Raw genomic sequence first — 15,001 nt, forward strand, 5'->3', positions numbered from 1 at the left:
ACATTGACATGTTTTTTTTGCTTCAAAGCCAAGTGATTGCTTTAATCAGGGCATTAACAACCTGATTGTAAAATGAAAAACGATCATCGATAAGAATGGAGACTATTTCATTTAATAAGTGTTTTGTTTTAATATATAAGTTGTTCGGGTTTTTCCATTAAAAAAAAAGCGACATTAACTTATTGACGACCTAATATATGTGTAGATAGATCATAAAGTAAGTGCGGGGTTCAAAAGCTTCCTCATATTACAGAGGCTCCAATGTACCTATCAAACTCTTCCGTTATCCCCAATTACTTCTATGGCTTCCACAATGAAGGCCCTTACCTGAAAAAAAAAACCCGTTAGCAATGCAGTCCTAATAGCTTGTGAACGGAATTATTAACATAGTTCCAAACATGGTGCCCCCGGTATACAGATGAGGGCTTGAACACAACATACCTTGCCAGGTTCGGGATCACTAAGCCTGAAAATTTAATCCTAGACCCTCTTCATGGACTGAGTGATTTATACGGGTGCATTATAAATATCTCTTACCACCACTCCCCTTTGGTAGGGTGCTACACCATGTAGATAAGGACACTCCTAGGCAACCCCAAATCTGCCTGTTAAGTTTGGTCCTGTTAGCTCCAAATGTATGGGAGGAGTTCGCGGACAAACAAACAAATGAATTCTAACATGGTGAGCAATAATATATGATATAACGTGTCCTAAATGCATTCATCTATTGATGTTATGTATTAAACATTGAGATTACGTACTTCACGTGGTATACATGTGACAGGGTCAACCTATCAATCCGAGTAGATCTTTTTAGGTATTAAATTAATGGGAAAAGGATACGTTTCCTGTGTTTAACGTCAGCACATGAAATTAGAAGAAACGATACGTTCAATTCTTTTATGTTAATCTTCATAATGAATGCGGAAATAGAGTATACGTGAACTCTCATGTACATTGATGTCTTATTGATTCTTTCAACGTTTACTTTAACGGAAAACGCATGACAGCGAAGAGAAAAGAGAAGATAGAACGAAAACTTATTTTAATAATATATTTTACTGTACTTTTCTTTTGATTTTACTAGACAGTTTCCCCGGAAACACGTTAGGCTTCTCAGCCCACAGCTGATACCCCACCTACCGAGTGAAAAGAAAGTATCTGGTTTAGTTAAATTTATGGATTAATTTGTCAAACAGGTATGAGGTGGTACATACATTTTCAAACGAAACTGGAGAAACCAAGGAACCTCGAGTTAAAATTTCAGAGTGATTAGGCTCGCTATCCCCCCCCCAAAAAAAAACTTACGAAAAAACGTAGATACTAGAAATTTTAATTTCTGATATTAAAAACCACTGTACACGTTTCTACTTCGATAGACCTGACATGGCCTGGTAATTAGGTTCGAATCACATCACCGAATATGGCCTTTCCAACCGTGGGGACGTTATAATCTAATGGTTAATCTCACTTTTCGTTAGTTAAGATTAGCCTCAGAGTTGGCGGTAAGTGCTGTTGATTAGCTACCTTCCCACTTTTTCTATCACTTTAACATTAAGGGCGGCTAGTGCAGATAGTCTTGAAACACCTTTGTTTCAAATTCAACAAACAATACTGTGTGACTGTTTCTAGCTTGCAATATTATTGTTATAGAGATTTAATAATGCGAATAATATTAAAATGCAAGTGTGGCAGTATTCAAATTTAGTTCTTTTTATTCTTATTTATTTCATATACTGGCAGTTAAGAAACTCGGGTGTTTCTTTTTATTTTGGTAAGAGATTAGATTTTTCATGTTGTTAATAATCAATTCCATTATATGTTGCTAAGAGACAGAATTTTAATTATTTTTGGGCTTGCACAGAATTTTTATAAGAGGGAAGAAGTGGATGTACGTAAGAAAAAGCTAAAATAATTGGTACGTGTATACGTTCACGATAGTAAAAACCACGTAAACAAAAATATTGGTAAATTACAATATACAAAAACAATAAAAGTCTAGCGTTCTTTGGTGGGTTGTCGGTATGTTTACGGAAAAAAATTCTGAAATCAGGGAGTCGATTCCACATGGTGGACAAAATACAAATAGGCCATTCTCTAGCTTGGAACCAAGAAAACAACAGCAAAATCCTAGCGCTTTGGCCCTTGGTAGCTCAGCGGTAAGTTGGGATCTTATAACGCTAACATTCGAGGTTCGATCCTGCAATGGGCACAGCTCAGATAATTTTGCGCTTAACAACAAACAAACTCTAGCGATTTCCACAGGTAGATCTGTCTTATTCAATCTTTACATTTGTAGAAGAGTCATCTATCAAACGCTCCAGGGTTTTAATGTGTGTTTTTTTTAATGTAATACATGTCTAAATAACTGGCGGTATCCAAAAACAGTGATATATTTAATCTTCTTTGTACTAAAAATATTTACAAGAAGGTCAACCACAATGGCCAAACCTTCTCGATGAAGAATGTTTTAGTTTTAAACATTACATGGAAATGTCTTTTATAATAAAACGTCTCCCCAGTGGCACAGCGGTATGTCTGCGGACTTACAATGCTAGAAACAGAGTCTCGATACTCGTGGTGGGCAGAGCACATATAGCCCATTGTGCAGCTTTGTGCTTAACTTCAAACAAACAAACAATTATAATAAAACGGACTATTTTTTAACACTAATGATTTAGAATAACAGGTAGGACTCAACTAAAATGATGCTGGAAAAGCATTAGATAATGTTTTAGTAAAATATAGTCGTTTTCCTATAAAAGACATTACTTTAGATATGTTTCATGACATGATACTGAAATACAGATATGATTTAATCACAAAAAACTCTTAACTTCAATTTAAAATTAATTTTATAAAGTACTATAAAACTAACACTAAAAACTAGAAAATGAGAAAACTAAATTCAATAACTAAATTCACCCCGATAATAATTTCTAAACACTCAAGATTTCAGCATTTGCGAACGTTCATTTCATATAAATTATTCAAACAAGAAAAACAACTCACGTGACAGTAAGCCATGTTGCCTCAGGCCGCTGGTAATGATCAATTGGTATGCCACTGGGGTCTAACATCAGTGTTTCAGCACGATTTTGTATCACCCCATTACGCGTTAGCCTGTGGATATCAACTGACAGATACGTCTTTCATACATCACTCTGAACCCGTCTTAGCCCAGCAGATGGCGCCCTGACATGTAGCTTACACGTGAAAGTCTTTAGGAAAGTGAGTGTTTTCTACTATCTCCGCCAGGCTATTAAGTGAGAATATAAATCATTTCGGAGCTGAAGCATGAGTCTTTACTATCTTTATACTACGTACACTGCAATAAATATGGAAGAACGTTTTTTGTTGTTTCTTACAACTTGTTGTGACTTTTTTATCTCTGCAAATGACGCTTATCAAGAACACTTCAGAAGAACCTTCAATATTACTTCCTGATGAATCCCGAAGCATCTGGTCAGTTCTATTTTTTTAGAGGTCATTTGTTAAACACTCACGTGAAAGAATGTGAAAGAGCGAAGATAAAATGGTAGGTTCCACTAATTATCGTGAAAACAGAATCAGGAATGGATCTTCCAACTTTCTGCTGAAGGGTCTGCATCTTTCTAATCACACATGATAACATAAGCACACATCACAAACAAAACAACTCAACACAGTCAAGGCTGTATACACACGCACTCACACATCTATCTGCATATATATATATATATAATGTGTGTGTGTGTCCTTGTTTGTCATACACACCATAAAATAAATCAATTACGGCATTCCAAAAGCTATTCATCATGACCTTTGCAGCTAACCAAAGAAGAAATTCGTCAATTGATATCTTTCTAAGGTCAACTCTCTTTTTATTACATGATATTTTTTTAATTACAAGTGTATTGGGTAAAAAGAGAATGTGTTTTTGGTCAAACGTCAGAACAACAAGCGGCCTCTATACTCAGAAATGAAAATTACATCTTTGATGGAGATTAAAAAACACTGGTATATAATTTAGGAACAGTAGAGTGTTTTACTTCTTTCAAACAAAGAAATATAACTCACAACCTTGATGATGGCTCCGAAACATTTGTCCTGGAATTCTGAAACAATGAAATAAACCCACATCCTTGGTGAGTACTCTGGTACAAGTGCCCTACAGTTCCAGAACGTGGTGGGCAAAGCACAGGTAGCCCTTTGTGTAACTTTGTGCTTAATAAACAACAACAACAGTTCCAAAACAATGAAATAAAACCTGCATCCTGGCTAAGGACCCTGGAACAAGTGTCCTACACTTACAAAACAATGAGATAAGACACGCATCCTGGGTGAGAACCCTGGAATAGGAGTCCCAATAAATGAGATAAACCCGCATTATTGGTGAGAACCATAGAACAAGTGCCTTACAGTTCCAAAACAATGAGATAAACCCCATATCTTTGATGAGGATTCTGGGACAAGTGATATGTAATATCGAAACAATGAAACAAAAACTACATTTTTGGAGAGATTTCTGGAACAAGTGGCTTATTTCTCGGAAAAAAAATTAATTGAAAAGGACCTCTTTCATAGGGATTCCAGAACAAGTTTCTTAATTTCCGTGTGTTAACGACATTTATACTTCCGTACCTGTATTGTCTAACTAAAACATATTTCTGTTTGATTTATTGATACTGTTCAATGATTAATTCAGATTGTTATTATGCCACATTACTATTTGGTTTTATTCCTACTAATAGCTTCACTAAGATTGTTGTTAAGTCAAGTCAGATTATTGATAATTATTGATTAGTCAGAGTACCAAATGGCCATCCTAAACTAATTAAAACTAAAGTTATATCAGATTATTAACTGATAGCTCTTGATCTAGATCTCCGGAATAGGAAGAGGATGGTCAGTGAATAACAAATCATAGTTTCTGTAAAAATAACTGGAAATACACACGCTGTGACGAAAGGAATTGGAAGAATTAAATATTACAGACAGAATCAACAACTGGGAAAGAAAAGTGACGGTCCACATGGCATAACATGTTATATAAAGTTATATAATGGGAAGAGCGAGAGTGGAAGTTTCAATAATAAGGTATTTATTGTGAATATAAGCAGAAAACCAATAGAATTGTTATAGAATTAACACTGAAGGAGGGGTGGGGAATAGCAAACAAAGACATATTAACTAAACTTTGTTAATACAGAAGTAAATACAGATTTTTTTTAATTACATAATGAAATCAATCACAAATTGTGATAAGAAAATCAAATATTCACGTACCAAACTTTATTATTTATGTATTTTTATACAATGTTAGTGATGAAGGGAAAATAATCTCGAGAGGGAAAAAAAAAGACAGCAAGCCTTTCAACTTAGGTGTACACATGGAAGTTAGAACTAAACCAACACAACCTTGACGTTAGGGTTCTGTATCACTCATGGATCATTAAATGAGTTAGTGTTGCGTGAGTTATTATCATGGTCCAAGGACAAAGCAACACAATAGGTTAATACAAATAGGTTTTTCTTTGTTCTTCATAACGCAGGCACTAGATGCAAACGATTTCAGTAAGAAAATTATTATTCGTTAGCACAGTGCCATTAAAACTGTAGCATTCAGGGAGAGAAAGGTTGTTGGATTAGGGTTTTCAACCTGAGCGGCACCTTATGTGCACATGGGCTAAACGGCCAAGTCAAAGACTCTTAAGATATATCTGTTCCTAATTTTACACTACTCGCCACTACAAGGGCTTTGTCCAGTTATTTGAACCGAATAACTGGATTGTACAACAAGCCGAAGCTGCGAAACGTGTTCAGCAGCATCACGTTTAGAGCCCTAGACCCTTTGATACGCAGCCCATTACGTTAACCACTATTCCATGTCGATTCTAAGGTGGAGAGAAGGTTGAAATGGACAAAAGAAATATAAATTTTGTGTACAAACAAACAGAGATAATATTTAGTCAGAGGTTTGAAGGATATGGCAGTAACGTCAACATACATTAATTATCGTAGAATAATTTTGAACTAACTATATTTTTGAATCATCGCAAAAAACAACAACAAAACAAATAAAAACAATAACTATTGGGAACCTGCAATGAAAAAAATAACAGTAAGCAACGAACACAATACTTTTTCTACTGTGGCCACAGCAGCATGTCTGTGAACTTACAACGCTAGAAACCGGCAAAGAACAAATAGCCAATTGTGTAGCTTTATGCTCAACTACAAACAAATCTACTGTGATTCTCTAGGCGGTGTCAACTTTTCAATAAACTTAAAATTAATTGGATTATCTGAGGAAGTGAAAAACGAGAGATATAAAATTAATCTTAGAATTACTGATAGAGCCCGCCAGTTTTTAATAGGCCCTCACGAGTCAGTGGAGGACATTTTTTGTTTAAAAAAAAACTACCCAATCCGGTCTTTCTAAATTTGAACTGAAACTTTTTGGACATTTTTATTGGCTATAAAGAAGGCATTTCCCGCACTCCTTTGGCGTTGGGGCTGCGAAAAGTGATTTGAAGTGGTAAAGTGACTGAAATCTGTCAGCGCATCACGAGCTTAACGACCAAGCACAAGAAGCATGGAAGTCTCCAAATGACATGCAGAGGTAATCAGGAACCCTTTAAAACCACCTTGGTAGATATTGTGCAGCAAGCCGAGTACAATATTATTGCCTATAGCTGTTATCAAATTGTATCTGGCTACTCATCCTATTACTCACTATCGTGATGCTTCGACCTTCCCTACCGAACCATAGGTGAAATCGTTCGTATCTCAATTGAAAGCTAAATATAAAAAGGTGATAGCAGAAGCATAAATGATTGGCAATTGCTTAATTAATGATGCCGAGAATGTGGCTTTATTGACATATACTAAATTTATTCCCAGCGGGTATACTTTAGTACTAGCTAGTATGGAGACTTGAGGATGTTGTATTTAACCTAAATATTTATCATTTAACGAACGAAAACTTGTCTCGAAACGATACGTCCAAAACACCCTCTTTGGGAGTTTTCGTATTGAACTTACTTTTAATATTCAACAACTTGTAGTGTAAAGACACCTCTCGGCTCCTGAGGGACGTGTTAATATAAAGTTAACCCGAGAATTACTGATGATGCCCGCCAGCTTTTGATATAAAGTTAACCCTAGAATTACTGATGGGGTCCGTCAGCAGTAGTTAGGGAGGATACCGCGCGGACGCTGCTAGAGGGCGCTACACAGATGAAACATATTAGTTTTTGTTTTAATTTTATGATAGTGAAAAGAGTGTTTCTCAAGTAGTGGTCATGTGACTAATGAACAAAGAACAAAAGTCATAGTTATATGAAGGGTAATTTAATTTTGGTAATCCAGTATTTGTAATTCATACATTTTTCAGTTTGTGTTATTTGTATATATCAAATGCTATCGAGCTGTCAACTTGTGAGAGGAATTTACCCCTTAGAGAAATCTGAAAAACATAGCCCAAACTGTAAGATGATGGACAACACTGTTATTTCTTTACATGTAACAAACACGCCATCAAGAAGTTAGACTATGTATAGATCTTGGTAAGTTATATCTGTAAAGTTATATTTAAATGACAAATACGTTTCTAGATCGAAAACAGAAAGTAGTAACTTAGAAGCAAAGCATAATTTCCTAATGTACCATCAGCTACTGAAAATTTCATGAATGTACATTCAGCTTTCTATATCCTCATGTAAAGTGCATGAAAAGTTAATTTCCTTTTGCTGACTGTTAAGTTCAGTGACATACAAAATCCGTTCTTCATTGTCAGAGTTAATGTATAGTGAACATACAGTTTGTTTTGCTTGCTGAGTTTATCCTGTAATGATAGACAGTAAACATGATGTATTTATAAAAAGTGAAATAAAGACACTTTGATTACTTTGGAGAATGCCTCATATGTTTCGTTTATTATATTTGACTAATACTAGAACTAGTATATATTACAGGTATTATTACCTTGGACTGTAAGTCATCATTTTATAAACTAAGGTGTTTTTGTAAATAGCACATATTACTATATATTGAAGGTTTGTTAACAAATGATTCAGTATATGTGATACTTAAGTCTTTATCTAAATACATAGATTTTACTTACATAAACTAAAGATAGTATATTAGTCTATGATGAAAAGTGAGTTTCATATAAGAAAATCACGGAACTCTGATTTGTAAATGATGATTTTTATATATTTGATTTTCTATCCATAAAGTTTAAATGATTGTTTGTTTGTTTTTGAATTTCGCGCAAAGCTACACGAGGGCTATCTGCGCTAGCCGTCCCTAATTTAGCAGTGTAAGACCACCCACCGCCAACTCTTGGGCTACTCTTTTACCAACGAATAGTGGGATTGACCGTCACATTATAACGCCCCCACGGCTGAAAGGGCGAGCATGTTTGGTGGGATGCGGATTCCGTCAGATTGTGAGTCGAGCGCCTTATCCACCTGTCCATGCCGGGCACAAGTTTAAATGAAGAAGATAATTCATGTTACAGTAACAACTGTAAAATCCACGTGAGGAAATATCTGTTTTGAAATAGTCAAATAATAATCGCTTGACTTATATATAACTAAAGGTTCTTTTACGATTATGATTGTCAACTCTTTTTCGGTAATGTTCATTTGTGAAAATTGTATTTGATGCTTTGGTAAACTGATAAGTTTAAATAGTATAGTGTATATAAAGGTAAGTTTTGCACTGATTTATAGGTGAAGAAGATAATACAAGTTCCCATAACATTGTTTCAAAATTCTATGTCAGTTTTGAGAGATTACACTTTCTGAGTCCGAAACATCAATGAACAAATATAACATGTGATTGGAAGCTTGTTAATATTTAAAGAAAAATTAGACTGTTTGTTGTAGACTAATGTGTCTGAACTTGTGAACGAATTTATCAACACTGCTTGGAAACAACTAACTCTGTTACCATTCGAGTACATACAAATTTAGTTTGTTGTATTGTATAATGGAATCTCATACATTTCACATGTTTACGTAGATATTAAAAGTACAATAGAATAAATCTTTCGTTTTGAAAAATTATTCTAAGCTGACTGAAACTGCTTGAACTTCTGACAGTTTGATGTACATCAGGCATAGTATTGAGTAGAAAGTATGCAATAATTGTATGCTAACTGAAAATTGCCATTAGATATTGAGAAATGGAATATCATGAATGTATATTTAATGTTTTGTATTATTATGTAAAGTGAAAGAACTATGTTTACTGACATACAAAAACATACATTCAGTGACATACAAAAACTCCAATTAAAATATGATGAACATTAGATTTATGTAGAAAATGTATGATTATGTAGAGTTTGAACCGTTTATTTTCAATATTAAGTATAAAGTAAATACACGGATAGTTTGTTTGTTTTAAAGTTAAGCACAAAGCTACACGATGAGCTATCTGTGCTCTGCCCACCACAGGTATCGAAACCCGGTTTCTAGTGTTGTGAGTCTGCAGACATACCGCTGTGCCCCTGGGGGGGGGGGGCATAGATAGAGACAATGTATTATAATTGACATTTATTTTAGTTTTCCGCCTCTACTTTCTAGCCATTTATGACTCATTGATATAATAATTCCATCATGTTCCGTTTATAGAAACACTGTCTGTATGGGAGGGACCACGTGACGGCCTTTGTAATTCCTAACAGTCAAAGGTTAGCTAGCTTGACGTCAGTGTCCAGACTGTATATGTGTGTGTGTGTGTTATATTTCATAACAGTATCTTAATGTTATGCAGATTCAATGCTTTATGAAATTTTAATATAAAATGGATGGATAAGCAGTAAATCATTCATTTATTATCATTAGTTGTAGCAAAATGAATTATCCTCATTCAAGTACTGGATAATATGTATGCTATATTAGTTGTCTCGTTGACTTGTAAAAGGGAACAGCAGGTGTCTTATGGAACATTGTCTAAAGGAAGTTATGAACACTTTAGAAATGTTTTCGATACTTTCACAAGATTTGTGTACATGAAAGACGTTTGGAGGTTTGTTTGCCAGTGATCAACTACCTGATCAAACATAAAAACAATTGTGCATCGTTAATCCGGATCCCAGTCGTAAACCTGGTAGCCACTGGGTCTGTATTCACTTTGGTCGAGATGAGAAAGGAGAATATTAGGACTGCCTCCACATAATCTCAACATAAGAAAATCACCAAGAAGAACTGCTGAACATAAACTTACAACAAAAAAGTATTGCAAGGACTGTATTCGTCTGTTTGTGGACAACATTGTATATATTATACTTATTATTGTTGTCGACATGTGTCCAAGAAAGTTCAGTTATATCTGTTCTCAAAACTTTATGAAAAAAAGAACGTCTCTATACTGCATACTGTCCATACGAAGTACTGGAACATCTTTGTCAAACGTTCGCAATTAAACTTACGTTGAAATGTATATACAGTCCTTAGTAACATTGCCCACCTTTGTAAAATACATGTAATACAAATAAGTGTATATAATTGAAAACAAAAACGTAAGTTGTTAGTTTATTCAAATAATGGATAAAAGCAGATTTGTTAAAATCCTACAAACAGTACGGCTGTCGTTAAAATAATGGTTTTAACATAATTAAATCTTGACATTGATGACTTAATCATATGTGGAAGTATAGTAATACCAACTACCCTTGTAAAACTCGTGTCAGTATTTGAAAACTTCGTCTTATATATAGCAACACTGTTTAAAAACATTTTCAAAGCATTATAACATGAGATATTTAAAATAATAATTAGACATTATATAATGAAATCTCATATATTTCACACGTTTAAGTAGTTATTGAAAAGTAGAATTGAATCGATTTTTAGTATATAATTCTTTTATTTTACCATGAAATATCATACATTTCACATGCTTGTATAAATATCATATATTAGAATTAAATAGCTCTTTGATTTTAAAATTATTCTAAGCCAACTGAAACTGACTGAACCGATTGTTGAAATTCAAGAATTAGACTCTGTCATTTATAAATTAAAACTAGAACTATGATATTACTCCTCCCTAAGATAGCCGCGCCCTCTGATTCCTCTTCGTAGAACTATGACGTCATGTTCGCCTGTCATGGCGGCCTAGCAATGCTTCCCTAACAACACACCCTTTCTGGTTACATCATTGCTAGGCACCATCACCCTCTGGTGACACTTTGTGGAACTATGATATCGTCTCTAGCCCTGAGGTCGACACGCATATGGCGCCCTCTAGCGGTGAGTCGCATGGGTATCCCCCTAACTACTCATACTTTACAGAGGAGGGTTTTTTTTACACTATTCAAGCTGATAGATTCTAGATACTTCATTTTAGAGGAGTTGTTAAATACTACACAAACCGCGAGCTTCTAGGTACTTATTAGAGGAGGACTTTTTAAAAACTCGCAAGCCGAGAGCTTCTACACTCTTCACAGTGGAGGAGTTGTTAAACATTAAATACAAGCCGAGAGCTGCTAGATACTTCATGACAGAGGAGTTGTTCAAGACTTCAGAAGCCGAAAGCTTGTACGGAGGAGGAATTGTTACACACCTGACAAGCCAAGAGCTTCCACATACCTTGCAGAAGAGGAATGTTAAATACTACAGTTTTGAATGGCAAGAGTGTGTAGAATTGATGAAAGAAGTGAGACATTGAGAAATTCGTCTAAAAACTGATAGGTATAAACATGTTTTATATAGAAACTGTAAGTACCACGTCTTATAACTCATCCGAAGTTATACTATCTTGTGTACATCTAAATATTGAGTATTTTGCATAGCTTGCATGATCTACTGTGCATGGAACATGCGTGTAAAGTTTATACGCTCTATACTGCGTAACGTACTTTTCATTTTAGATACGCTGTATCAATTAAATAGTCTACTTTATACGCTATAATTAAGGAACATACTGTAATGATCCATCCAGTCTAGACACGCGGTACTCACCGTGTCAATAGTCTCGTAGTCCTCTTCAGGCAGCTGTTGCACTGTATGAATTTTGTAATCCCTAAAATGCTGGTGTGTTGTTAAAATCTTACACACTGTAGCTCTTGGTATATCAAGCTTCCTCACGGTGAAAGGCCTCAACTAATGACATAACAATAACAGGCGTAATCAGAGGGAGGGTTATGCAGTACTGCAGACAGCATCTTCACTTATGGTAGATCAGTAGTGTTCCTCTCAGGAAACCCAGTTCCTTCGTCCTTGTATTGGAATTGTCGTTCCACAACAGAAAAAGCAAATTCAGTAAAAAGTTAACTTGGAATTTATTTATTTTTATCTGTACGAAATAGTGAGTTGAGAATGTTTCTATGTGTTGCAGAAACTTCTGAAAAACGCTACTGTAGAACTATGTTATGTTTTACACGCATGGTAAAAAAGGAACATCTATATTCCAACCTGATAAGTTTTTAACTCCAATGGTAAGTTCGACTTTGTTCTATGAGTATTAAGCGTATAGCTGATTTTTTTTAATAGAACAAATTCAAAATCTGTAATGCTCGACAAACCACCAACAGGGGAGAAGTGTCTTCGTATATTGTTACTGTTGTTTTTCTCAGTGGAAAGCTACACAATGAGCTACCTGCGCTCTGTTCACTATGCTGTAAGTATTTGTAAGCTCATCGCTGACCCACCGACGGACATTTTTATGCTACGAACAGGGTGTTTACCACGTAATAAAATGTCAGTGTTTCGATAGACACTTCTTCTGATTGACTGGTTTTGAAAATTATGACTGATGCTTATCGTTATTCATTTTCATAAAATAACTATTTTTAATTTCATATAAACTGCACACGTCTTAGACCTTTTATTCGTCCCGGCACTTGGTGGTGAGCAGTATACTGTTTAAACTAACTCCGAAGAAGGAATTTCGATAAACCAAAAATAAGTAGCAAATTTTGTCAGTTCCTGAAGTAATTTTTGGAAATACATCCTTGTTCCACACTTGATTTACTGACACACGCAAACAGGATGTGTTTTCGGTTTTAATAAACGACTCATCGAAGAATCCACGTAGACCACTCAGAAAAATAATCACGCGTACAGAACAATCACGCTTACATAAATCAAAATGACATGTTTACTGACGAAATAACTATACTACAAATCTTTTTCTCTGTCTCTCTCTCTTCATGCTCTTTTCTAGAAACATGAAAAGATAGTTAAAAGCCGTTCTTTCTAATGCCCATACACAGCAACATTGCCATAACAACATATGACAGACAGTTTGAAGCACCGCCCTAATAGCGCGAGTACCTAACTAAACTTGGCGGAACGTTTCACTCGGCGTACAAGTAGAGAGGTCTGGAGACAGTTGCAGTTAGTAGTGTAGTTAATCAACATCCAGTGCTATGATATTAAACCACCAGTACTGTATTGTAGTTGAACATCTAATGTATCCAGGTGACCAAAATGGAGCCTCGCGGTAAAACGTGAGACAGTGTTGTTAATTTTTCCTTTTCTCTCACTGAATACAAAGTATGATGTTTCGGTGATAATAATTAAGACTTGATGAACTGACTGTCGATTTTTCAAGTGGACTTATAACAACACAACTAACTCTTCCTGTCCTACCTAGAACTCTCTCAATTATTATTCAAACGAAGGCATTTGCCCAGAATTCTCTTTTTTGGAAATTTCTTATTGAGTATCCCATTTCCTACAGAATATCGCAAAATATTTTCGGTTTTCAATTTACTCGTGTGAAAACGAAGGACTGCCATGGGTTACTCAGGGCACCAAATTTGAAGCTAGTCACTATGAAAATGATTCTTTGCGCGGGATGTGACCGTCCAATCTTGGATCGTTTTCTCCTAAATGTGCTTGACCGTTCGTGGCATACAAGGTGTGTGCGGTGCTGTGAATGTAAATGTATCTTGTCTGAAAAGTGTTTTTCCCGGGAGGAGAAGCTATATTGTAAGACTGATTTCTTCAGGTAAGTAAGTAGAGGGAAATGAAGGAATACTCAAACTTTCTGTAATAATTAAAGCTCTTAAATGTTACTATCATTCACGGTTTTAGATCTCATATTGTTTTATTGTTTTCTTACAAATATCGCACATAAACTAAATAACTTTTCAACGACATCATTAAATACAAAATTCTTCATCTGATAAATACAGCGATAAGTTCTTAAAAGTTTTACTTTATTAGATTTTTACTACAGAAAACTACGCCCCCAAATACATTCTTTGGTCTATTAATGGCATGATCTAAACACAGCAATAATTGTGTTTTTCAATGTAGTTTAAAGCCTAAAACGTGTTTCATATATCTTTACAAAAATACGGATGGTTGTTTTGACTCTGGCTGCGTCCCCCAGTGGCACAGCGGTATGTCTGCGGACTTACAACGCTAGAATCCGGGTTTCGATACCCGTGGTGGGCAGAGTACAGATAGCCCATTTTTTAGCTTTGTGCCTAATTACAAACAAACAAACAGACTCTGGCTGCAATAAAAGAAAGTATAAAGCTCCGTTAGGTGGCATTGCTTACCCTTAGCTCTGGTAGCATCAACCCCAGACACTGTCACAGTGTATGGGGTTGATGCTACGAGAGCTCGTGCAATTTCCTGCTTATTACACCTTACACGAAAGGCTTGTGTAAGTTTCGTTCAAGAACAAACTAACTAATGAAAAAGTAATTATTAATTATTCGCTTAATTATCGTTTATCCATAAAGTTATTTACCTCTATGCTTGATTAGGTAAAGTTTTAGTTATATCCTATTTAGGAAGTTCAAGTTTAACAATCTAAAATAACTAAATTATATCTGAAGTTTCCGACCATCCTCCAATAAAAGTATTATGCACGAGTAAAGCACGTGTTTTCAGCTCTCATATAGTAGTTGTAATGCTGAATCGAAACCTCCCCTCATTCTCTAAAGAACTTCAAAATTTGTGAAATGCGGTAGTTTGTTTGTTTGGAATTTCGCGCAAAGCTACACGAGGGCTATCTGCGCTAGCCGTCCCTAATTTAGCAGTGT

General features: G+C 35.3%; 1 protein-coding gene across 2 annotated transcripts in view; it reads right to left on the reverse strand.

The window, feature by feature from the left end:
- Nucleotides 1–15,001, reverse strand: part of LOC111085497 (metabotropic glutamate receptor 2-like) — a 42,484-nt gene that overhangs the window by 13,120 nt on the left and 14,363 nt on the right. The window contains exon 1 of one of the 2 annotated variants that reach the window (XM_022384338.1): nucleotides 3,013–3,183. The exons of the other annotated variant lie outside the window; for it this stretch is intronic. The gene's annotated coding sequence lies outside the window, so the exon portion shown is untranslated. Of the gene's footprint in view, nucleotides 1–3,012; nucleotides 3,184–15,001 lie in introns of those variants that run through there. 2 annotated transcript variants of the gene reach the window in all.

Source organism: Limulus polyphemus, unplaced genomic scaffold, assembly GCF_000517525.1.
Source record: "Limulus polyphemus unplaced genomic scaffold, Limulus_polyphemus-2.1.2 Scaffold427, whole genome shotgun sequence".
Classification (NCBI taxonomy): domain Eukaryota; kingdom Metazoa; phylum Arthropoda; class Merostomata; order Xiphosura; family Limulidae; genus Limulus; species Limulus polyphemus.